Raw genomic sequence first — 8,341 nt, 5'->3', positions numbered from 1 at the left:
GAGGCTCTAATACTTTGACCACCTCATGAGAAGAGAAGACTCCCTGGAAAAGACTATGATGTTGGGAAAGATTGAGGGCACAAGGAGAAGGGGACGACAGAGGACGAGATGGTTGGATAGTGTTTTCGAGGTTACCAGCATGAGTTTGACCAAACTGCGGGAGGCAGTGCAGGACAGAGGTGCCTGGCGTGCTCTGGTCCATGGGGTCACGAAGAGTCGGACACGACTAAACGACTAAACAACAACCCTATGGTTGTGATTCGTGGGCTGCCATTTAATTTCATCCTGATTTTAATTTTAAGCTGTATTTCAATCAATTCTTTGATTGTGTTTTTAATGTATCACATATTTGTTGTTAGCTGCCCTGAGCCTGGTCCTGGCCGGGGAGTGTGGGGTATAAATAAATTCTTTATTATTATTATTATTATTATTATTATTATTATTATTATTATTACTACTACTACTATTGAAACATCTACGTTGCCATGATGTCAAAACTCACCAAACTGGTATGAGAAAGAAGATGAAGTCAACAAGGACTTGAGCGAATTTCTTTTATTATACTTTATTATACTTTTAAGTAATTCAAAATTATATGAAACGGAGGTGTAATTTGTGTAGGATTTCCATTATTATGCGAGTTATATTTCTTTTTCATATGGTTTGGAATTATTTAAAGTGTTCACACTGCTGATATCAAGATTATTCTGTAAGATTATAGCAAAGGATTTAGTTTGACAATGTGTGGTGTGGTGGAACGAGGTTCTACGTAGAAAGCCGTGGGGATTTTTTATTGACATCAAAACTGTAAACATGTAAATATGTTTTATGTGACGGTGGTTGCAGTGGGGGTGCAGTGACTGTGACATTAGCTGCATTTCGTGATGGAGATCTAGATGCCTGCAAGCCAAAGGAAATGAAAGCTGCAGCAAACGCATCTTCAGTTAGTTCACCAGCGAAACCCGTTCCTGGAATGGAGTAACTTGGACTCAGTAAATCATGTGCTGCTAACATCCCAGATAGATTACTGTAATGTGCTCTACGTGGGGCTGCCCTTGAGGACGGTCTGGAAATGGCAGCCTGTGCATAATGCTGTGGCCCAGCTGTTGGTGGGAGAAGTGAGAGAGTTTCGCAGGCTCTGCAATGGATGCCAATGTGGCTGAACAGATCTGTAAATTTCAGCTTCACGCTTTTCCAGTCTTAAATTCAGTTCTGCACATTTCCAAAGCAATTTGCAATTATTATTATTTTTTAATGCACATGAAACTTTGTCAGCATCCTAGTGTGAACTTCTCCCAATTTTGAAAGCTGTTTGGGCTAGCGTACACCTTTTCAGCAATCCCTTTTCCCTAACATAATTCTATTTTTTATTCCCGACACCTGCATTTTCACGCACACTTTCCCCTAATATAGATGTACTCATTGGTTGGAAAACTGCATTGTGAAATTTGGAGAAGTGTGGGTTCTAAAGTGTAGCTGTGTTTCACTTCATGTAATGGACTGAGATGCACAGTTTTTGGTAGGGGAATAAAACACAGTGCGGAATGAAATTCTGAGTCAGTAAAGTAAGGAATGTGGGCAATGGGCTCAGGGCAGGATTTAGGTTTGATGAGGCCCTCAGCTACTGAAGGTAATGGGGCCCTTTATATGTCCAGCTGTCCTTTGTCAACAACAAATTGTCGCTGTTTTTGTGTTGAATATATGCTATTTATGGACATAATAGGTATCTAAAAGGGACACGGGTGGCGCTGTGGGTTAAACCACAGAGCCTAGGGCTTGCCGATCAGAAGTTTGGTGGTTCGAATCCCTGCGACGGGATGAGCTCCCGTTGCTTGGTCCCTGCTCCTGCCAACCTAGCTGTTTGAAAGCACGAAGTGCTAGTAAATAAATAGGTACCGCTCCGGCGGAAAGGTAAACGGCATTTCTGTGCGCTGCTCTGGTTCGCCAGAAGCGGCTTAGTCATGCTGGCCACATGACCCGGAAGCTGTACGCCGGCTTCCTCGGCCAATAAAGTGAGATGAGCGCCGCAACCCCAGAGTCGGCCATGACTGGACCTAATGGTCAGGGCTCCCTTTACCTTTACCTTTACCTAGGTATCTAAAGCCATCTGCACATGTTGCCATGCAAGCCATCCATGCAGAATGTAGAAATGAGCAAACCAGTGATATTTTAGGGAGCAGGCTAGCAGGCGGGGCCCATTACTTACATCCTAGGAGCCTACGCAACACAAAACACTGTTGTTGTATGTAGGTTTTGTTTTATTTGTTTCTTATCTTATATTTTGGAAATGTACATCCAGTTTTTCCCCCTTTAGTTTTTTGTGTGGCCCCCCAAGAGAGTGGGGCCCTAAGCTATATCTTGTTTAGCTTATATCTAAATCCGGCACTGAATGGGCTTCTCTTCCCCAAAGTTTAGAGGTGTGTTGCTCTCGGCATAAAGGAATGTCACGCTTTAATGGCATTAAGAATTTGGAAACAGAAACACAGTCTAGGTAAAGAACACATTTGCTGTTTTTTATTGGTGCCCTGCAGGGCAAATAATACTGGAAAAAAGGGCAATGAAAAAAAGAAAGAAGGAGAACCATCGCCTCACCCCCCCCACCCCTCAAACCAGGATCCTGGCAAACCCACATCATCTTCTTTTTTGTAAAGAGTACATAAACTCCTCTTTTTTTTAATCGTGGCGTGAATGTTAACATAAAACCAAAACATGAAAATATACAACTTATATTACACTATGTGTTATGAACAAAATATAAATCTATAACTCTATGTTATATTTACATAATTATTTTCTTTTATTATTATTATTATTATTAAATTTCAAGTGAGATGGTAGGTTGCACACATACTTTGTTTTAAGCTCCAAGCATTTGATTGTCTCTTTTTTTTCCTTTTATTTTTTTTTCCTCCTGTGTCCCCTCCCCCCCCCCCCCCCCCGCTCCCGGCCCTCACTTCCCCAGATACAGGAGAGGAATAAGCACTTTAGAACAAAACAGAGCTATAAAAATGTGCACCGCCCCGATCCATAAGCAGAGATAGGGCTGTGTGTTGATACAACTGTGCCCCGCTTGCACTGCCTAACAGGTGGGTGGTGCTTTCAGTGATGATTAAGGGTTGCAGAAGAGGGAAAGGATGCCAGATTAGGTCCAGGGTCCCCCATTCCTGTCTCCTGCTCATAGCCCAAGAGTTGATGAGTATTGTGGGTTGACAGTGCTGATCACCTAGTTGGCGTAGGGAGAGAGAGGGGGACGGTTCCGCGAGTGTCGCATCTGGCAGGAGCTCCACTCTTGGCTCCTTGGAGCAGGCTGGTGATTATTTCTAACACCACATGCCATACATTTTGCAGGAGGAGATGTATTCACGATGTATCTTTTGAGTCAGCTGCCTGGATCAGGCTGTATGAGCCTTGCACACAACATGCAATGAAATGTATAAAAGTAGCAGTGCCTGATGTGGCCGCTGTGTCAGAAATCTATTATATTATAGAAGGGAGGATTGCTGGCACAGAGCAGGGTGGAGGCAGAAACTGAGCCGTAAGCAAAACAAACATGCTTCGTTAGTGAAAATAAAGCCAAGAGGAAAATCAGCACACATGGAAATGAAGCTGAATGTGTGTGCATGCACACACACACACCAGTCTCTCAATGGTTATGCGTGGTGTTAGGGCTGGCACATAGCCCGAGACCTGTGGTGCGAGTCTTCACTGCAGTGGGCCGGAGTGTGGCTGTATATTTTCCCTTTCAAAGAAGTCCCTTGAAATGACCCACAGCTCTGCTAAAGAGCTCCAGCCATCTTTGCAAGGGGAAGGCAGGGAGCACTCCTGCTAGCTTGCTTAGTGTGAACACACAGAAATGACTAAAGTCTGGTTCCCATACTACACCTGTCCCAGGAACAAAAGTCCTGAACACCCCCAGGTATACCGAGACTAGTGTGAAACAAATGGCTGGTGGGAAACCTCCAGACTCCAGGCATCTTGGTGGGGCTGGGCAAGGCAGGAGAATGCAGAACTATCAAGGAAATTGCTCCCATCCATATCTGGGATTTGCCTCATCAACCAGTTCACATTTCTCCTTAAGCGTGAGTCAGGGTTGTAGACAGTTGCTCACTTCCAGCTAGAATTAAATGTGATCAAGTTCCATTGAACTTAGGGAGATCTAACGTTTTCCTTCTCTCTTGCATTGCAGCGGTCCTCCAGAAAACTACATTTCCCGAGGGACAGTGGGGCCTTTCAACGAGGGTTCCCACAAAGGGATAGAAAGGATCAAGTCTTCCATCTCTCTGTGGCGGAAGTCCCACCATGACTACCCTGCTCAGGTAAGTCTTGTTGGAATAGAATTTGATGGGTTTTGAAGGTATATGAGCCAGGATTTCTTCTGCAGCTTAGATTTTACTCTGAGCTGCATGATGGTGCAGGGCTCTTGTAATGTTCACCACTTCTTTGAGATGCGGGTTTTAAACCTCAAAACTTGTTATCCACACCAAGTTCTCAAGCCTGGAGAATTTGACCGAATGGGAGAAGTTCATTGCAATGAACTGAAGCAGGACTTTAGCATGCACCCCTTTAGTTAGAAATAGGACTGAACAATAACTCTGCTATTTGGCACTGAGTTTTGAATATTTTACTGGATCGTTACCAGAAAATTAATCAGCAAAGTGGAGAAGGGCGACTATCACTGAGTTTGCATGGTGGCTTCTCTGTGGTTCCCTCTGTTTGTGAGATGACGAGCATGATTTTGGGGAAGTATTGTGAGTGAATGTGGCGGACGTTCACAATATGACCATGCTTTAAAGCTGAAATGAACTGGCGGTTTAGGGGTGGAGAATTCAAAAGCATGTGTTTTTTGTGCTCCAAATGACTTTGTTCCATTCTATCTTTACCACCACCACCCCAAAAGAAAGAAAGAAATAGCAGTGCGTAAAACACTTGAATATGGCAAGACTAATTGAAGGACAGTCATTATTAACCAGATTTAAAATTTTAAAGCTCAGTCAATCCAATGTTAAGTCTTTAAAAATCCTAATTAGTTTCAATAGGGTATTATTAAGCACAAATTTAATGATTCCCCACTCAATAAATTTCATTGAAAAATGATTAATTCTGGTTGGGTCACCCCCATAGTTCAAAAAGCAGAACTTTGGGGCTGGGGTTGGGTGGGATTTGAATTTCAGAAAGTGAGATTTGAGTTGCAAAATATTGCACGATTATCATCTTTTAGGGGGAAAAAGTTGATTTTTTAAGTAAAAAACCCCAATAACATTCAAACCAGTTTCCAAAATGTGCCCAGTGAGAAACTCAGGTTCTGAGCATGTGGTAAATCATGCAATGTACTGCACAGTCATAGAGGCAGGGGTGGTGGAATGTCAAAACACATTCACACAAACCATATCTCACCACCTAAAAATGGCCATGTGAATCAATCTGCAGATGACTCTGCAGGTCATTGTTGCTTTCTTCGTTGACCTACAACATGGGCTCCATCAAGCCACATTTTGCCATGCTAAAAAAAGATGCTTGCAATTCAGAGAAAGCTAGCTGAAATCTCTGGGTGTCTAGAGTCTACAATGATGGAATATTCCTTAGCTGTTTTTGTTGAGTTTAGTATTTAATTTGGAGACACTTTTGTTATTATTGATATTACGGTATTGTTGGAACTTACCAATTATGCGAGGATTGCTTAATTTTATTGCATACTTACTGAGAAGTTTTCATTTGCTGTTTATGACTACTTAAAACTTTGATATAGTTTTGTAACTAGTAAGAATGAATCAAGGTATTCTTTAGTGTTGAAAGTTGCCTTGAGCGTGGTTAAATTATGGAGAAACAGCATGCAAATAAATGATGATGAACTCAATGGAACTAAAATGCAGCTCTCATTCTCTGGATAGAGGACAAAATTGTGTGGCTCACAATGTGAATAGGGATAGATGAGAGAGGGAGATCACAGAAGAGTTGGAAGAGACCCCGAGGGTAATCTAGTCCAACCCCCTGAAATGAAGGAATCTCAGCTAAAGAATCTATGACAGATGGCTACCCAACCTCTGCCTGAAAACCTCCAAGGATCAGAGAGAGACAGAAGGCAAGAAAACTAAATATAGAAGTGGGCCCTTCTGTACTTTAAGCTAGCATGATAACCACCCTGTTCCTTATGAGCAAAGCATACATTTGAATCCAGGCTTAGTGAATTGACTCAACCAGAAAGTGGAAACTAAACATTTCACCCTTATTAAAGCATGTCTTTAAATAGATGCTATTGTGTGGTTGCCATTAATTCTAGGGGATAAGTTTTTGCTAAGAGAAGCTTATGTTTGTACTGAGTATAATTATTTTCAACTTTAGAAGAAACGTGATGTCAGATACTTCTTCAGGAACAATGAGCGTTCATCTCGTTTGGATTATGTTACAAAAAAAAAGGACTTTGAAAATGTGTTGTAAGGAGGTTAAAGACAATTTCTTTTGTTAAAAAAAAATTAACTGAAGGAAGTCTACTGCCAAAACCCAATCTCTGAAACATTGTCACCGAAGAAAGACTTGCTTCCCCCATCCATTCATTAATAAGAGGATTTGGTTACTCAACTAATTAAATACTGTAATAATAGTTATGAGTCCCATTTGGGATTAATACAGTAGGACAGTTAAATAAATATGTTAAATGCACTTGGCAATCCTATTTTGCCAATATAAAGCATGAACAATTTATGGGGAGGCATAGCAATAACGTGAAACTATTCCCATTTCACTGGAAACTGGTGGTATTGAATATTTTCTTTCCCACCTTTGCCAGTGATAGTATTATTTTTGCCAAAAATGATTTAAAAATAAAACAAAATAGCACGAATCATATGACATCAGGAAGTAGAAGCGGTGGCCCTGATCCAGCTAAAGTTAGTAGGGACTAATCCTAAACACACTTACCTTGGATGTATGTGTCATGGGTGCTTCTTCTGAGTAGAGATGTACAGGGTTGCCCTGCATGCCCCATTAAAAGCAGTGGGAGATCAGTGCAGTGCAAACTTACACATGCCTGCTCAGTGAAGCCTCATGTGTTTACTCAGAAGGAAGTCCTACTATGTTCAGTAGGGATTCCTTCCAAGTAAAGCGTGCATAAAATTGCCGTCACAAGTAACTCTAGCTAAATTGGTGCTGCTGGAATGAAGATTCAAAAGTTCAGTGCAAACAACACAATCCTTTACAAGATTCTCAACTGGACAAGAAGAGGTAGGCTAGGCAATAATTGGGGGGGGGGGCAGGAGAGGGGATCGCTGTGTGGATCAGAATCAGAGGGCCTTAATGTTCAGTGATCGGACACATCCTAATCAAAGTTAAGCTATTTTTTTACTTCTGTTAACTCCCCACTGAAGCCAACCTGAATCTCAGTACTCAGCATGTTGATCTCAGAGACAGACTATTGGGCTCAAACCAAGGCTTTTTGGTTTTTTCCAGCCGAAACTCAGATGTGTTCCGGCACCTCTCCATTGCCATTCTAAGAGAACGAGGGAGGTGTTTATGGTGAATTCTGGCACCTCTTTTTCCTAGGAAAATAGCACTGGCTCAAACCATTCCACGCTTGGATAAAATATCCATACCTGACCAAGTCTACTGCTTTGGATTCAACCTTCACGTTTCTAGATGTGGGCTGTCCTCTAAGTGACCCTAGGGTGTTGTTGTTCAGTAGCGCCTGGGATACGTTCTGTAAATAAGGTCATGCTTAACAAGGGCTTGACATCAGTTTAGCTTCTTACGGCTATCACATCAGGGACATATCCAAACCTTGAATAGGTCCCATGGCATACAGTGAAGAAGATAAATGCAGAAAGACTCCCCTCTCCCAATCAACAAAAGAAATAAAGCTCTGTCCCCTTAACTCAGTAGGAATGGAGAGCAGGTATGTTCCCCCCAGTTACTCACAGATGAGGTCCTTGTACCTGCAGTAATTTTGAAGTATTTTGGGTCCAGTACAGTAAGCATTTGCAAGCACAGGCCCACTGGACTCAACCTAGGACAGTCAACTGAATAATTGATTACGTTTATCTGTTTCTGGGGCGATCAGACATACATTATGGAGTATCACTTATTTCTGAAGTTTCCCTCAACACAGTTGGGACCACAATGAATTTGTGTGGATTTGCACGTGCTTCTATCACAGGCTCATCCCAGATTATATATTCTCATAACTAGTGTGTTGATGACTTGCTCCAACCTGGGTTGGAACTAACCTGGAGCTAAAACAAAGTATTGATGTTGACCAAAGTCACATAATTAACCCAGACTGTCTTCATAAAATGGTGGAAATCAAGCATCCAACACATGTGAGGTTGAACCCACAAGAGTCAGAAATATT

The sequence above is a fragment of the Podarcis filfolensis genome (assembly GCF_964270895.1).
Source record: "Podarcis filfolensis genome assembly, chromosome: 10".
In the NCBI taxonomy this organism is placed as follows: domain Eukaryota; kingdom Metazoa; phylum Chordata; class Lepidosauria; order Squamata; family Lacertidae; genus Podarcis; species Podarcis filfolensis.
This window is presented reverse-complemented; position numbering follows the sequence as displayed.